General features: G+C 39.8%; 1 protein-coding gene across 1 annotated transcript in view; it reads right to left on the minus strand.

Moving 5' to 3' along the window:
- The window catches only part of LOC138567860 (uncharacterized), a 330,507-nt gene that overhangs the window by 283,698 nt on the left and 28,001 nt on the right, over positions 1-18,808 (minus strand). The gene's annotated exons all lie outside the window — the stretch shown is intronic.

Consider the following 18,808-nt stretch of genomic DNA (forward strand, 5'->3'; position numbering starts at 1 on the left):
TTTTTTCCAACATGCCACACAATTTCTGCAGCTCACCAAAACCCAGAAAACAGTGAGGTCTAATTGGTTTTTAACTGGAAATAAATTAACATTTGTAGATAATTTAAAATATTTAAAACCCAGAAAACAGTGAGGTCTAATTGGTTTTTAACTGGAAATAAATTAACATTTGTAGATAATTTAAAATATTTAGGTTTTCTATTGCTAGCAGACCGAGTAAGATGCATATAAGAGAAATATTGACACATAGGGCAGACGTTTTTGCAAGCCAAATCTCCAAGATAAATTACAAATATTGTTAATTTTCAGTCCGCCCCCTGATAACATTTTACGAAGGTAAGGTAAAATGGGGTTGAAATACTTCAGGCTTGGGTGCTTGAGTTTTTAGTACAGCTTGAAGCTCGTATCTGGCGCAGGGTGTTGAAGATGCCTAATAGTTTGCCTGTGGCTGCCATTAGATATGAGCTGGGGTTAAGATCTTTACAAGGTAGAGCAATACGGTATAACTTATTCCTTTATCGGACGATCTTAGTGCCACCCACTAACTCTTTTTATGGTGACTTAGCCCTTATCCTTCAATCTAAAAGGGAACGATCTTCAAATCAGCCTGCTGAAAGTTGTAGTGGTATATTGATGGATATTGAACTGGATATTGTGGATCTTATGCAAAATCCTTCTAAGGTAAAATTGAGGTTCTATAAAAAGGATGGGACGGCCACTATAGATTCCTCTCATGCTTATAGATCACTGGAGCACTTGCGTTTTGAGCACAGGAAATTGGGGGAATCGGCTCCTTACCTCTTTTTGTTTCCCAGCAGTTCTTTACGTATGGTATTTATAAAATTTGGGTTTGATCTCCTACTTACCGGGTACAATTTAGCGAGGAGGCAATTGTTTCCGACTGATCAGGCTTCTTACAGATTTTGTGGAAAATCGAGTTAGAGAGAAACCTTGAAGCATCTTATTGTTCATTGCACTGCACGGATAATATATTGCTTATTGTATTTTAATACGCAGATTCATTATTTATTGACTGTGAAAACCTGTAAACTCGGTTGCTAGGTGGTCACCCTTCATCTGAGGCCCTTGGTTGTGTTTTTCTTTTTTTAAATAGCTCTTTAGAATGACATTTTCATACTGTTTGCTGCATATTTTAGTTGTGACTGTTTGTGGTGGATTTTAGAGATCTTTTGTTTTTTGATTGCCATGAATTGATTTTTATTTTTTTAATTATAATTGTATGAAATGTAATTTTGTAAAAGGTTGAATGTTATTTAACCATGTACCAAAAGAACTGTGTTTTTAAACATTGACATAAGAAGATCTTGGATATGCAATACCATACTGGCGCGAATGATTGCTAAGGTATGGAAGCATCAACAGGTTTTAGTGTGCATTTGCTGCGGGATCATGGGATGTTCGTTATGGAGCATTTTAACGTGTCCACCAGTTTTCATAATACATTCTGAAGGGATTGTGGTCATTTAACTGCAGTGGAAACCAAAGTGATTTTAATAACATTGTATAGGTTTTATGATATGATATGATAATTTATTTATATTCCGCTCGTACACAAGTGTTTCAGAGCGCGACAATACAAGGGAGGGGAACAGAGGAGGCAAAACAACAATCTTACTATTACTTACTTTTCATGTAACCAGTTTTTCAGCTATAAATTACATATGTTTTGAAACTCAATTGCTAGGCATTCTTTTTACTGTGGTAGGTAGTTGTGTGTGTCTGAATGGTGTATGGTCTATGTGTGTTTTTGAGTGCGTTTGTGTGTTGTTGTGGTGTCGAGCATGAGTTTACCACTGCCGAGTCTGCGTATGTGTCTGTGTGTCGTGTCTATGTGTACATGTGGGGTGCTTGTGTAAATGTGTCTTTACCAATTGTCTTGCTGACAGTGTGTGTGTGTGTATACATGTGTATGTGTGTCTGGTTGCACGTGCATTATCCGTATCTACTCGTAGGTAGTGAGGTATCACGTTGGTCATTATGCTTCTCCACTCAGAACCCGCATTGCAATTCTCACTCACCATCAACAATTTGCATCTGGAATCTTAATCCTGAAGTAACTTTCTGGATCAGTAATGTTCATTTAGGGCTACAGTCAATCATTCAGAATGTACAAGGACATTTTAAATCAATTGGTTTTAGGTTCTTTTAGTTTGTGATTTCAGTCCCCTCTCGTAAGCATGCTCTGCCTTTCACCGCCAGATAACTGCCTCTGTGGTGATACTGGTGTGCTACAAATAAAACTTAATATAACATATCACTCCAAATTAGCACTCTGAATCTGGATTTTGAAAGAGACATTTCAGGGGTCGAAATTAAGATTGGATAAGCAGGAGCTACAAGCAGCTCTCGGGTATCCAGCATTACCCAATGACCAGGAGCTACCACTGGGGAAAGAGGAGCTTGTACATAGCATTACGCAAATCTAAGTTCCACATAAAATGCAAGCATATCATTGTATTTATTATTTATGACCCTTTATGCTTCAAATGTCATATAGATCTGTCCTAATGTTTTTTTTTATAGATTGTCCCAAATGCACAAATAGTTGTGTTTGTTCACCATCCGTTGGCCTGGGGAGCCAAAAGTAGCTCCTGGTAACTGTTGGTTATAAACTAACCAGGCTCTTCTGCGCTATAAGCAGGAGCTACAAAGCTCCCAGAAGCCCTCGATTTCGAACCCCGCATTTATTTCCTCTTCTGTGTCAGGTGCGCTGCTACTCCCATGTGCAGGTGAAGATATTGTTAGGCTAAAGTGGACTGATTCACACTGTCTGCATTTGTCTCTGTTCTCCATTCTACTTGCTTTGCTTCATTCCAGACGTGCGGTGCAAGGTCAAAATATACAGACATTTCCGAAAGTGCGAAAAGTGAATGGGCCTCATTATTAGTGTGGCAGAAATGGCAGGTACTGCCAAACTAGTTTGCCGCCAGTTGGTCTGGCAGAATATCTGCCCACTTACAAGTGGGGTAGGACTTCATTGGGATTTTAGAGGAATTACCGCTGGCGGTAATTCTGCCTGTAGTAATTCCTCCAATTTGGAGCTATGTACTGGAGGTACTAACTTCCTCCACTGTACTTCCAAACTCAGAATTTGGGGATGTGCCTAAAGTGGTGGTAAATCCGTTACTGCCAAAAAAGTGTCAGGAACGGATTTATCACAATATGTGCTGCACCACCAAACTCACAACGATGCCCAATATCTAGAGGATGGCTGATCCAATTTTCAAAATGTTTGGGGCCTGATCCAGTTCCTTGTAAGGGCTATGTGTGTGACATGAAATCTCGATTATCCAAGTGGACAATTTCGAGATATGCACCTCGCAAGCAAGCATGTGTTCATTGGTTCTATGAATACCTAATACAAAACAAACTTTTCTTGCACACTTTGTTTTTAGATGAGATCATCAATGACTTTGCAGATGGCATAGCATTAGACGTCTCCAAAGCATCATCGACAGCTTGCACTGTGCATGCACCATTTATGATCTTGGATCACGCAGAGCATGGCCTGCACCCATCCCAGCTGTATGGGGTACACAGGTCAAGGCATGATGTCATTTCTGATGTCATTGGTGACGGCATCTGTGAGAATATGAGCAGTGCATGGTGGGTGGAGTCGAGGTTGCATATCTACCTTACATGCCAAATGCTAATGGTTGGGCAGATTTGTCAACAGGATGTCACAAAATATTAACCTTTACTATATATTATAGGTCAGCAGTCACTGCCATATAGTTAAGGTGAAACCATTGTACATAAACTTTTTTGCAAAGTTCTATTGCTAACTTTTGACCCGCTGGATGGATTTGGATGACAGGCCCCTCTTCCCCCCAAAAAAGGTTTGTCACACCCATCTCATCCCAAACTGGAAATTTTGGGACAGATTTGTTAAAACATGAAAATGTTATTAAGAAAACCAAAAAAGGCTGTTTTCCACCTACTCCAATTCATTTTCCGATAGAGGAAAAAGTGCAATTTTTGGTAAGCCGTAGCGCAGAAACTTCTGAACGAACTTGGAGCCAATGCAAAACAACTTGGCCACAAAGCGTTGACTTGATTTCCTAGACTGGTTTGAGGTTAATCCGAACAGTAGCAGCAGAAAGCCTGAGAGGCTTTTCAGAAAGGAATTCTGCCATTTTCCCCCCAAAGTTGCTGGATGGATTTGGATGAAAGTTTCCAAGCAAATGTTTGTCAAGGGCCCCCCAAACTGAAACAATATGTTAATAGATGAAAAGTTATTAAGAAAAAAAACACAGTTTTCACCCTATTCCCATTAATTTTCACATAGACAAAAGTGCAGTATTTGCACGGCCGTAGCACAAACACCAAATAAGAAACAAAAGTAGACTTAATTTCCTTGACATCATTTAGTTTAAATCCCTCCAGTAGTTTTAAAATATTCAACCAAGACTTGGGGTGCCCCCTGCTCCTTAAAATCTTTTATATATATATCATACTATATAATAAATTGTCAGATGTGTGTTGGTCTGAAGATGTCCTGCCCGCTTCGCCTGTTATCACTGTTAGAGAGAGCTGTTGCCTTACAACAATAAAACCAAGTTCAACTTTCAGGTGAACAAAAGGTGTATTTCAAGAATGGTAACATACAATTTGCTGCAGAAAAGGCACACTAAGAAAATATATACATTTAATAAAATACATAAATAGAAATTCATTTGATTAAGTGCTATTTCTTTAACAAAAGAAATGACATTTTTCAATGTACTTATGTATTATGTAATTATTAATTGTAATATTTCTTGGTATGTATTATTATATCAATATTAATCTTCATGTACGTTTTAAATTTGATTTGACTTGATATATATTTACACTCTGAAAATGTCTTCCTTTATGCACATTAGCCTGTCTGGCGTTTTCACTAGTATATACATATATATATATCGGCCTTGGTGCTTTGCAGCACAGAAACCTTTTCAGAAATGAAAAGCCACCATTTATTTTGTATTGCTCAATGCGATAAAACCGGAGGAAGCTGAAAATGGAAAAACTCAAAATGCTATTTGGAGGAGGACAAGGGATGCTATCAAGATTTGAAATGAACTCCCCCATGACCATTGATAGTCTAATAACCTTCTTGACTTCAGAAAGAGGTTCAAAACTGTTCTGTGTGTGTAGTCACTCAAAGAGGAACACTGATTGTTTTGAACGAAAGCACTAAGATGACCTGGCTGTTGGCTCTATATAAATACGAATACAAATAGCAATCGCATTTGGCTAGAGGTGGTTAGTGGGCAAGACGACAACATGTGAAGTTGGGGATTTGGGGGTGGGTTGAGTGGGCAATTATGGGCAGAACATTTTTGATTTATTTGGGGCAACACCACAAGATGCGCTCAGAAATAAATATGCGTCACACAATGCAATGAGTGATAGGGGGTAAAGGAAGAGGGTTAGGGAGGAAAAAGAAATTGAGTGGAGTGAGGGGACCTGGAAAAAAGAAGCGGGGTGCATGTTGAGTACCTGTGAGAACAGGGAAGAATTTCTAATTCCGAGCATTTTTTTACTGTTAGCGTGAGAAACATTGAACTTGCACTCTAGCACAGGAGTTTCTGTTGTAGGAAATGATTACGGGGAAATTATCACTGAGAAAAGGAGTTAGAAAAAAAGGTTTAACATCTGCAGTGCCTACATCTACTGGGAAGGGACCATGGGTGATTGGTAAGAAATGAATAGTGTGACATGGCCACAGGCCATGGCTTGTGGGCCCAAAAGAAAGCCCTTGGTGCACCATGTACAGAGGCCACGGCTGATGAACATGGCCATTGGCCATGGCTAAAGGCTATGGCTAGTGGGCCCAAAAGAAAACTACTGGTCAAACATGTACAGTGGCCTCGGCCAAAGGCCCTGGCTAGTGAGACCTCAAGAAACTATGCAACATGTTTGGCCACAGCCAGTGGCCATGGCTGAGAGCCATGGCTTGCGGGCCCAAAAGAAAACTATTGGCGCAACATGTACAGTGACCATGGCAGAAGGCCATGGTTAGTGGGCCATGAGGAAACTAGTACATCAAAACCCTTGACATTCAGTGAAAAAAAACATTAGTTAAGAGAGCTAAGGTGATCAGATTTAACACATCAAAACCACCTCTGATATTCATAAGTCACATTTCAAGCGATTTCACCTTAAATATGCGCCCACTATTGCACAGTGTATCACCACAATTATGGCATCATAGATGGCATCACTGATGGTATCTACGATGAGATCACTAATGACATCACACATGACATCACTGATGGCATCACTAATGACATCATACATGGCATCATTGATTAGATAAATAATGACATTATATGAAATTATTGATTATATAAGATGGAATATCTTTGTTAACCTCTTTTTATAGATATTTTATTTTATTACACTTAACAATAATAGCCCCATGACATGGAACAATAAATACACTGATACAGAAGTATAATATGATTATGTGTGGACTATTAATTTGCAATACTTATCCATTTATACAATTTAAATTAAAATATGTAACGTTAAACAAATGGTTTCAATTGCATGTATTAGTAAGCAATTACAATACTTAATTGAAGAGCAAGTACCTGTTCACATACATCTATATCACCTTAACTCTCATAATTAATGCCTTTTCACTGAGTGTCTATATATATTCAAAGAAAACACTTTAGTTAGACATCAGTTGAGGTGAGAAACCTATTGCAACAAAACCCCTGAAATTGAACACATCAGGGATCTGAGGTCCGGCTTAACTTAGCACGTTCCCGTTGATCTAATACTATATCCCCTGTAAATGCCATTTTCTATGCATTTTCTATGGCATTGTGAATCCCTTCTCCTCTAATATATATGTGCTCTTGGGCTTTGCAATAAGTTTCTCGCCTAACTGATCGCTAACTAAAGTTTTTTCATAGAATTTTAAGGGTTTTGTTATTCCATAGAATTTTCCGCACCCACTGTCCATGGCCTTCGGCCGTGCCCACTGTATATTTAAATAAACCTTTAACCTACTGGCCATGTTTGCAACCCACTGGCCAAAAGTGATTTTTTTTCTTTATACCTTTTACCATTTTTAGTGGCTCTTTTCCAAACTTTCCAATCTGGAGGGAGGGGGTTAAAGAGGGGGTGTGCCAACATTTCAGCCAAATCCGTTGCACGAGTCAAAAGTTATTAGCAATTCATTTTGGGTATTTCCTGTGGAACTCTGACTCACCTTAACTATACGGCAGCGACCACCGCCCTATAATATACATATATATATATATATATATATATATATATATATATATATATTACACAGAATACACAGTATATGGCCCACTCTGAATTTTTTTGCAAAGTTTGGTGAGGATTCGTCCGGGGGGGAAAAGTTATAGGGGGGGTCCCAAAACTTTTTTTTTCCCTTAGACTGAATGGGAAAAAACTTTGCGCACGGCTACAGCCCGAACCGCTGGACGGATTTACACCAAATTTGCGACAGGAGCGGCGGCCTGGTCCCAAAAGCGTGCTTTTGCAAATTTGGTGTAAATCCGTCCAGTCATTTTTTTAAAAATGACCAAAATGTAAGGCAAAAATATTAGTGATATCTGTGTTCGCTTCGCGGACGGACTTCCCTGTTCGCTCCGCGGACAACACCCCAATTGGCCCATGGCCTTGCGTCATGTCCGCGGACATGCGACGTGTTCGCTGATTGGACGGCGAGGGGCGTGGAGCGCGTCAGATTTTCTGTGGCGCCCACCATCTTGTATTCGCCGTTGAGCGCGTAGAGCGCAGTGAAACGTGGATAGAAAATTGTATTTAGTGCCGTGTGTTGGTGTGTAAGAGTGTTTGGGGAGGGTGGGGGAGTATGAGATAGGTTCAATGTTTTGTTTTTTTATGTGCTAGACGTTTTTGTTGCGTTCGATTTGTCCGCGGAGAACACGGCTGTTCTGACATTTTGTAAATAAACTAAATGGTGGGGTGTTTAGAGGACGGAGTATGTGTCATTTTTGTTCGCAAGGAAGGTAAAAATGAGCTATGAACACTCGCGGTGTACTTAATTGTTCGTAAATACACAAACTGGGGGTGTCCTCAGGACGCTGTCCGTATTGTAATCTGTCTAGTTGAATGTGTTCTAAGAACACTCGCGGTGTCCCGAAATGGTTGCAATTACACAAAATGGGGGTGTTCTGAGAACGTTGTTTGTATTGTTCGTTGTCAGGGTGAAAGTGTTTTAAGACCACTCCTTTTGTCCGCTAATAGTACAATTTCCTATGGGCGTCAACCGACTTTTTGTCCACTAAAGAAACGATAAATCCGGCTGGTGTGCGCCGACATTATGTGATAATCCTATGACTGGCGCTATTGACCTGGCTGGCTTGCTTTTGCGACACTAAATCATATCTCCCGCCCCTAAGCCTGATATTAACAAAGCATTCATATTCCCCGCCTCTCTCCGTGACGTTACAGTGTGCGTCATCAAACGCGCCCAGTTCTCTGCAGTCCTAAGTGACTTTACACAGAACCCGGAAGACAACACATATTATGTCACAACACAGCGCACCACAATTCGGAATATGAAACAGTGATTTAAAAGCAAACAGCAAGATTGTACATTTTGTAAAGTACATTTATTTGACATCAAATGTTTAGAGAATATTCAGCAATTTGCATTTGTCTTTGTTGTCGATCCGCAAAAGTTCATCTTGAGGCACGCGATGTTCCTTTGCGGTACAGAGGGTGTTAGATCAGTTTACAACTCAGTGCGCCACAATTTGGAATATGAAACTGTGGTTTAGAAGTAAACAGCAGTATTGTACATTTGGTAAAGTACATTTATTTCACATGAAATGTTTAGTGAATATTCAGCGATTTGCTATTGTCTCTGCTGTCGATCAGCAAAAGTTTATTTGGAGCCACGCGTTGTTCCTTTGCGGTAGATCGGCTGTTGGTTTATGATAAAAGCAGTAAATGGTCGCTCTGATAATCGGAAGGTTTCTCCAATAGCGAGCCATTAGACCACCCTATTGGTTGGTATGTTGTTTGTAGCCGCTAGTACTGCGTAAGGGCATATTGGTCCTTGGCGATTGTCCCATAAAATGGTGAGGGTCATGAAGTTGCATATTTGGACCTGCACCTGGCAGTTGAAGACCCCATGGGCTGGAGTCTGTAAATCGTGACATAGGCAAAATGGGGCCACGTACCTGTTTTAAAAAATATAAATTAGTCTCACCAGCCGATCTTCATTAAAAATCATCATTTTATTTATTAGGGCGTGAAACTATTTGCTATCGAAGATAGTGCAACGGAGTATGTTAATAATAAAATAATAATATTTTCCCATTCATATAGCGCTAAGAACCGTGGGGTATCTAAGCAGTGCTTATTATTAACCACGGTGTGTGGTGCTCATTTATCGACCACGGAAGGATGAAAGGCTGAGTTTGGCCTTGCCGGTATTCGAACTTGCGTTAGCAAGCTGTGCACGGATGTCAAATCGAGCGTTGTACTCGCTGTGCCACTTGACAGGCTACAGTGAAGTGGCACAGCGAGTAGAGTGCTTGACCGCCTATAGACCGGTTACATTATTTCTATTAACCCACCCTGTGTCGTCTGCCTTTTTCAGAGCCCTCTAAACGACAGGGGATCAATTCGGCGGTGATAGTGCGCGGTAGAAAACATTATGCCACTTTCAACGAACAAGTTCAACTTGAGCGGTCTTTAATGCTACGCTATTGTAATTATATTTGGTATAAAATAATCTAAAGGGTTACTTACAGTACAATTGCAATTTCCATTGTCTACGAGTGGTGCAGTCCCAAAATACGACTCCGCGTGTGCGAACGATCTCTCGCATAGTGATATAATATATAAAAGTGGTTTTGTTTCAGAAATGTCATCCTTATCTTCTCTTACATTTTAGCAACACTCCTTCAAGAGAAGTCTTTCATCACAATCTCTGTCTGTCAAGGTCAAAACACAATATAACCTTATAGTCCGCTTCGTGAGCCTCTCCAGGGCCCGAAAAAAAAATGGAAGCAGCTGACCTTCACTGTGAACGAGCATAAATTCTTACTTTGCAACATTCTGTGTAAAGCCATCTGTGAGAAGTTGGTTTTTGCACGCCATGTTTGTATATTGTTTGCGTGATATTAAAAAAAGTTTGTTTAAGGGACGTTATGGTTCTAAGTACAGCCGAAAGACCCCTGAAAATCGCAAGTTATGGTAAGCTATGAAAAATAACTCGCGCCACCACCGTGCACTGCTAAGACTAACACCCAGGACATCAAAGATGACATCGCAAATGTCATTGATGAAATCACTGATGACATCACATGTGTATGTACTTTTCATGGAATTTGTCTACTAGGGATTTTTATTATAATGTTGCGAAAAAAGTGTCAAGGATATTGCAATAAATATCATACCGTTATTAGTGCTTTGAACGATGCATTGATATAAATAGCATTGTATTATGGGATTCTATCTAGTATACTGAGCTACTAATGGAGAAACATAGCATTGTGTGCAGAGTACAAGATGAAAGTATAATATCTGTAATGTTAATATGTTGAATAATGAAATGATAATTGTCCTGAAATGTTCGAAAATTCACAAAATGGGGGTGTTCTGAGGACGTTATTCGTATTGTGTGATTGCTTAGCTGTATGCAATGAGGGAATGGCACAGAGAGTAAAGTGGACGCTGTCCGCGGACAACGCGGCTGTTCGTGGACAGGGCGTGCTACATCCGGGTTTTTCCAGGAAATCCAACATGGAAAGAAGACTGTACGGATCAGCCAATCAGATGTCGAGGTTGTGGATTTGTGTTGAAAGAGACTGTGTGTAGTGAAGATGGCAGAAGTGGAGAAAGTCAGGGTGTTGGTGCTCGGAGATATGTTTGTACATGGTTTACAACAGTATGCTGAATGCAGGCATGTTGCAAAGAACTTTGATGTGAAAGGAGTGGAGGTGGTGTGGAGCACTGTGCCTGATTGCAATGTACAGGGAATTGTACAAGTTTGTGAGGATATGGCCACGATGAACAGTCCGCATGTGGTAGTTCCATTTGGGCAACGTCAGTGCCCCTACTTTGTTGGCTGATTTGGAACGCTTGGTTCAAGCCGTAATGAAGATCCTTCCAAATGCGAAAGTAATTTTTTCTGGATTACTACCTAGGGCAATATGGGACAATAGTTCAGTTGTTTGTCCTCAGCAAAACATTGCTAGATGTGTCATCAGCCGAGGCATGTGTGCCTTCATGCTTAGAGCTGGTATGTTCTTCTGTAACAATGAGAATATTGATGCCAGTAATGCTGTTAATTTTAAAGAAGATGGCATTTCTTTATCTTTTTTACAGGAAATGCCTTTCTATTTTGGAATGTAAGGGTTGCTTTGGAGAAGGTTATGTGAAGATTTTAGGAGTAAAGTAAGAACAAAAAAACAAGAAAAAAAATACAAAATAACGGGTGTCTGTCAAGCATCTGTAAAAAAAAAACGGCTCTTTTCAGAGCTAACTTCAAAGGGGAAATGGGGTACACTATTTAAATTTACATTCACCACGCTCAGATTTTTGATATGTCCACAAACATGGCGGTAGTCCGCGGACATGAAAATCACTACGAGGGGGTTAGTATGTTCTATGTTACATGTATATGAAGTCAGGGATATTATGGTTAAGTTGTGCTACTAAAAACCTATGAAATTCAGTAAAAAAACTTTGTTAAAGGGACGTTATGGTTAAGTTGCGCTACTAAAAACCTATGAAATTCAGTGAAAAAACTTTGTTAAAGGGACGTTATGGTTCAAAGTAAAACCGAAAAACCCCTGAAATTCGGCAGTTAATGTAACATAAGCAACCATAACTCGCGCCACCGTGCACTGCTAACACTAACACCCAGGACATCAAAGATGACATCACAAATGTCATTGATGACATCACTGATGACATCACATGGCTGGCTCTCCCTTTTTATCCTTTACTGATATATCGAAGCCACATAGTTTTCTTCAGTAACAGTCAGGAAGTAAAAATTGAAAAGGTACTATATTTGTAGACTTAGGGTCAAGTCACATCATATGAAACATATACATAGCGGAAGACACAGGCTTCAAAGAGAGCAATCCTTTCTCTGCATGAAGATAATCATTAGGGTTATCAGCAATTTCTCATAGTTTTATTTTTATTACTCTACCTTCCCTGTATATGGTCATATTTGTATACATTATACTCACTCTCCTTTCCTTTGGGTGCAGTCACATCATGTGATACACATACATATGGTAAGTAGCAGCTTTGAAACAGAGCAATAGTTTCTCTGTATAAACACAATCAGTTAGGTTATGAACTCTTTCTGCTACTACTTCTGCTTTTTTGTTTACTTCACTGTCCCTGTATATACTCATATTTGTATGTGTTGTTGTCTCTTTGTGTTTTGTCTGTAATAATTATGTATTAAGTGGGTTTTATTATCTACTTATTACATGTTTCACAGTACTCAAAACTCTAATAAGAAAGCAGTTATCATTTAGGTATTCAACATGGCAAGATTATGTATATGGCACCTTCATCATGTATGCTGCACACACTGCCTATGTTTCTGCATGAGTAGCTTAGTATACTGGATAGAACTTCATAATAGAATGCTATTTATATCAATGCATTGCTTAATGCGCTAATTAGCTCATGATATTTATCCCAATGATCCTTGACAGTTTTTGGTCAGCATTATAAGAATCCCTTGTACAGAGTTTTTATGAAAGGTAAATGCACATGTGATGTCATCAGTGATGTCATCAATGATAATGCACTAATTAGCTCATGATATTTATCCCAATGGTCCTTGACAGTTTTTGGTCAGCATTATAAGAATCCCTTGTACAGAGTTTTTATGAAAAGTAAATGCACATGTGATGTCATCAGTGATGTCATCAATGACATTTGTGATGTCATCTTTGATGTCCTGGGTGTTAGTGTTAGCAGTGCACGGTGGCACGAGTTATGGTTGCTTATGTTACCATAACTGCCGAATTTCAGGGGTTTTTCGGTTTTACTTTGAACCATAACGTCCCTTTAACAAAGTTTTTTCACTGAATATATATATATATATTATAGGATGACCCTGGTCACCCTATAGTTAAGGGGAAACATAGCATCCATAGGAAATTAAAAATTTCAATGTCTAATAACTTTTGGGTCGTAGGACGGATCAGCACGGAATTTTTAAAACAAGATGTCTGGCCCGGGCCCCACTCAACTGGGAGATGTTGTGTAAATCTATGCTATGGTTCAAATGATAAAAAGGGGGGTGTTTTTCACTTTATGCATTGGGTTTCCCATGGGGAAAAATACTATTTCTTGGTGAAGCACACAGCCCAATCAGTTGGATGGATTTTTGCCAAATAAGAAACAAGAGCGGCACAAAGTGCTCGAGGGAAATCATTTTGTTGGTTTGACATAAATCTGCTCAGTCATTTTCTGCCCCAGGAACCCAAAAAGTTGGTTATATCTCCCATGATACATTGCTGGATGCAAGGCTTTTCCTTTCTGAAAATCCACTATTTTAAAAATCAAGATTTGTGAGAGTAAAACAATCTAGAATCTTTTTTGAAAATGGGCCTAAAAGGATGATGGAAAGGGGAGTGAGTAGGGTAGTTTTGAAGCTAGCGAGCATGTGGTCAGGGTACGAAAGGAGGATTTGTGGGTGTTTGGGGTCGAAGGAATATTGTATATTTTATTTGTAGCATTTCCCTGAGATCTAGATCTAAGATCTTGATTCTTATCGGTGACAAAAGAAAAGAGTAAATACTACATAAATATAAAATATTTAAATGTGGCAAGCACATCCTATGCTAGAGGGGGAAGAGGAATATTTAAAGTGAATTTAGAAAGCAAGCCCTGTGTTTTTTGTACTAAACACATTCCATGGATTGCTCCCTAAATTAACCTAAAATGTGTGCCATGGTGGTATTCGGGGGTGATATTATGGTTTGGGGATGTTGTATGATTAGCTTTGAAAGCTTTAATTTGTGCAACGGAAACGAGAGTGGTGGTGATGCATGTTTTCAATAGGCTGTGTTTGATTAGACAAGAGTTTCATGTGATTTAACAATGCAAATTTTGATATTCTCGTCATGGCAGTGAAGATCTCGATCTTCATATAAGATCGATGTATACATTGATAAAAAAGCATGTTTTGATTTAATGGATAAAGGGAGCATGCAAGGAGCATTAAAGAGAGGTAGGGGTAAAATCACTTTGGGAATGGATACAGTCACGAGGGAGAAAAATATGCATTCATTTTTCAAAGATCTAGATATCTAGATTCTCATATATATATATATATACAAGTTATTTTGCAGCCACCCATGTTTATGTTTATTACACGGCCTGCAGTAGCGGCCATGTAGTTTGGTTACGTTGCAGAATTTATAGGAAGAGCATTTTGAGCATTTTTTGTTTTTTGGCCGGTTTATAACTTTGCTTCCCCTGGATGAATCCTTACCAAAATTTGCAGAAAAAGTATGACCCGGTCTGAAATTTATTGGCAAGTTTGGTGAGATTTTGTCAGGGGTGGGGGCAAAGCTATGGGGAGGTCCCAGATCTTTTTTTTTCATAGACATAATGGAAAAAAACGTGCTCACGCCTACAGCCCAAACCGCTGGATGGATTTTCACCAAATGTGCGTAAGGAGCAGTGGCTTGGTCCCGAAAGTGTGTTTTTGTAAATTTGGTGTAAGTCCGTCCAATCCTTTTTTTTTAAACGATCAAAAAGTAGGTCCAAAATATTTGTGATATCTGGGTTCGGTCCGCTGACCCATTTCCCTGTTCGGTCTGCGGACAGTCGTCTGATTGGCCTAGAGGGTGCTGTGATGTCGACGGACATAGGACGCGACAACTGATTGGATGGTGAAGAGCCTAAAGTGCGTCAGATTTTTGGAAACGCCCACCTTGTTGAATATCTACGGACATCTACCGGTGTTTGCGGACATCGCAGTAACAACATATTAAAAAACACAACATTGCACTTGTCAAACTTATGAAACAATCTCTGGGAAGGTGAGGGTGATGAGGATGGGATATGGCCGTAAGAAGCCAAAAAATTGGTGTTTTTCACCCCCAAAGTCTGCAAACGCTCCAGATGTTTGGGGACAATCCTGTGATGTTCGGGGACATCTGTGCCTATTTCTGCATTACAGGGTTGGTGAAAAGCAGTTCTTGGATGGTTTATAACTTTGGCGCCACTCAATGAAACTGCATGAAATTTTTGAATGAGTTTTATTCTAGACTTGATTCTGAATGGTTTTGGAAAGTGTGGAGCTGTTTTGTCAAGAGGGAACAAATTTAGAGGTGGGGTCCCAAAATATTGTAAAGACTTATAAATGTGGTGCCATTTGACCACTCTGCACAAAAGTTTGCAAAACAATTTTAAATCTAGATATAAATGTTTTCGTAAAGTTTGGTGGGATATTCTCAAGAGGGGGCTAAATTAGAGGAGGCTCTCAACATTTTTAGATAGCTTATAACTTTGTTGCCGTTTAACGAATGTGGACAATAGTTTTCTGAAAGATTATAGACCCAACCTTCAATGTTTGTGTAATTACTGAATGGATTTTGTCAAGTGGGGGCTAAGTTATATGACTATTGTATGTACATACATTTTGACACTTTTGAAAAATACAAAATGGGCGGATTTCAAGCAACCTCGTGTAAGGAGCATTGGCAAGGACCTTAAAGCATGGTTTTGCAATTGTGCCCGTGTTTTATTTTTTGACAAGTGTCATAATGTAGATACAAAAATAGTGCCATTCCTTTGGTGACTGAGGTGTAGCCTTGGCTATGGGCAGTATCCAGATTGTCTGGGTCATGGTATAAGTTCATGACCTGACAATCTGGCTACTGGCCATGACCGCGAGGGATCAAAAATTGTGTTAAATTGGCCATGTCCACCTGGGACCAGGTATGTGGTAAAGTTATTCGAAAGTAGGATAGGTTTGAAAGGGATAAAAAGTGTCCATATATCATAAGGTTCTGACTTTGCCTTCTGCAGGCTGCCATGGAAAGGGAAGATGGGCTCTGCACGGACCCCACCTTCTATTTCCATGGTGGCCATCTTGGAAAAGGATTTTGTTTCCTACAGCGGGATGCCGCTATAGGAAGAAAAATCTATTTTTAGCACCCTGAGTTCCCGCTTTGGGAACCAGGGGTGCTCATGGCCTTTATCCCCCATTGCAGGAGCTTCAATGGAGGATAATGGTCCGGACTCCTCGTTATTTATTTATTTATAACACGCTGAAGCCCACATGCATCAGGGCGCACACAGACACGCTACGCTTGAGGTGATAGCTTGGGCTGCCGGGCTGTTATCCCCTGTTCCGGTCCCTGAAACTGGGGATGAACGTCACATTATTCCCATTAGCATAACACAAAATGCTAATGGAAATGTTGGAAAAACATATTGAGTCTATGTACTTTACTGAGTAATGTAAAGTAGACAGAGTCTATAAGATTTTGATTTAATTCTATTTTTTTACTGTGAAAGGTGGTTCCTAAAAGAACCTTTCTTTTGTTGTTTTAAAAGAAAGTGTTGGCAGGAGAGGTTAGAACGTAAGGTGAGGAGGGAAATTAGGGAAGAGGCACCAAGCACTAATATGAAGGGGCTGGTGGACAGGGGAAGATGTTGCGCATGTGTTACTTCTAAGGTAGTGGGCAGTGTTTCTCATGCTCCTTGATTACAGCTTCAAACGCACATTGAAAATTGCTTCCCCCTGCAGAGTGGTGAGTTGCAGTACATACAGAGTACTGTTGTCTTCCACAAATATGGATCAACAGCCTCTTTTATTGCTTACAGAATAGCTGGTGGAATTTTGTGTCCCACAGAAGTAGGCTGTGTGGTTACAGTATTGGTTGAGAAAGGTGATGTGGAGGAAAACAGCCTACTACTTGCTAAGAAAGGAACAATCTTTCTGAGAGCATTGCGGTAGTTGGATTTGGTGTGGCAGCGCATGGAGGTGGTCCCGTGGGAGTAATGTCCAGGTAGTCCATGACTGAGTACAAAGTTGCACTCGGTGCATTTCACTTTTGTAGCTTTAGCCTTTGGTACATGCCCAACAGTGGTAAAGAACTGCCACACCCATGATTCTCTCTGGGTGCTAGAGGTAGCCACTTCCTCTACCTCATCTTCTTGATCCTCTTCATTGTCTTTGGAAATACTATGCTTTTTTTGTTGTGTGGGTCCTCTAGCTGGTGGTGGTGGTGGCTCTTGGGCAGGAGGGATGGCAATAGCTGATGCCATTTTTAAGATAAATAGCAGTTTTTCTACTATTCTTCCAGGTATCTGCTTTGTTCTAGATTGTTAATGGATAATGAGTAAGAAAAGGCGTGGGAGCTGTGCAAGGGTACATTTTGAGCTTGAACGTTCCTAGATCAGTAGAAAATGCAATTCCGAGCTGTCCTCGAAGCAAGGACCCAAACGCAAAGTGCAACCGCGTTCATGGACACGTCATTATGCTGCGCAAAAACGCATGGTCATTTGGTGCTGTCCGGAAGGTCCACAATGACGTCAGACGTTTGCGGATGTCGACGGAAGCAAAAACAGTGAGAAAAAGTATAGAAGTGTAATAAAATTATGCTAGAAGGTGGGAAATGGCAGGGTTTTAAGGTGAAACAAAAAGATTGGACAAAGACGTTGCTATATTGGGGTAAGTATGACATTAGTAAGTTGTAGGAAAATAGCATGCACTGGTAAAAACCCATGGAATTCTCAGAAAAAAACTTTGTTAAAGAGACGTATGGTTAAGTTTCACCAATAAAAACCTATACAATTCACTGAAAAAACTTTGTTAAAGGTACTTTATGGTTAAGTTTCACTAATAAAAACCTATGAAATTCAATGAAAAAACAATGTTAAAGGGACGTTATGGTCACAAGTAAAACCGGAAAACCTCGGAAATTCGCCAGTTATTGTGTGCACTGCTAACACTAACACCCAGGACATCAAAGATGACATCACAAATGTCATGTATGACATCACTGATGACCTCACATATCTGGCCCACTTGTTTTTGTTCACTGAAATATCTAGGCCGAGTGGTTTGGTTCCCTGATAGTCAGAATATTAAAATTCAAAAGGTGCTGTATATCTAGACATTAACCTTGTCATATGTTCTTAAAGTACTTTCTTTAGAGTTTGGTCTCAGTTCATGGTGCACGTACATTGGGCAAGAGGCAGCCCTCAAACACACAATTCATTTGTACATATGAAGATAAACTTTAATGCTATTAACATTTTCTGATGATGCTGTTTCTTTGTTCCTTACTTTAGTTTCCCTGTATGTGCTTCTGATTTGTATGCACGGGTCAATTAGCAAACGGTCGAAACTATATGATACTGGTGGGAGACTGTCAGCCGAATAACTAACTTCAGAAATTAGTCTGCTCGCAGGAAAACGTGTTTAGAAGACTAACTAAAAAATGTTCTTTTGATGGTCTTAGAAAAAAGCCCAGTAGACTAAAAGCTTAATGTGAGACCAGATTTGTTGAGCACCACAATGCTATGTCAATTTTCAAACAGATCCCCCCCTTTGTTGTTAGTTGTCTAAATGTAATGTCAACATGGCAATCCTTATTGAGCGCTAGGAATCTACAGGAGGTCATTGATAGCGAGTTGTATTGTCACCGATAGTGCTTGGTAAAGTGCTACTCATTACAAAACCGGTGTCAGAAGTGTTGTATAGGGTTAACATGATGTTACCCTGATTGGCACAACTATAAATATGTTGGAGGAATGGTGTCTAGAATCAACATCTGTGTTT

This window comes from Ambystoma mexicanum, chromosome 2p, assembly GCF_040938575.1.
Source record: "Ambystoma mexicanum isolate Mex_15411 chromosome 2p, UKY_AmexF1_1, whole genome shotgun sequence".
Lineage (NCBI taxonomy): Eukaryota > Metazoa > Chordata > Amphibia > Caudata > Ambystomatidae > Ambystoma > Ambystoma mexicanum.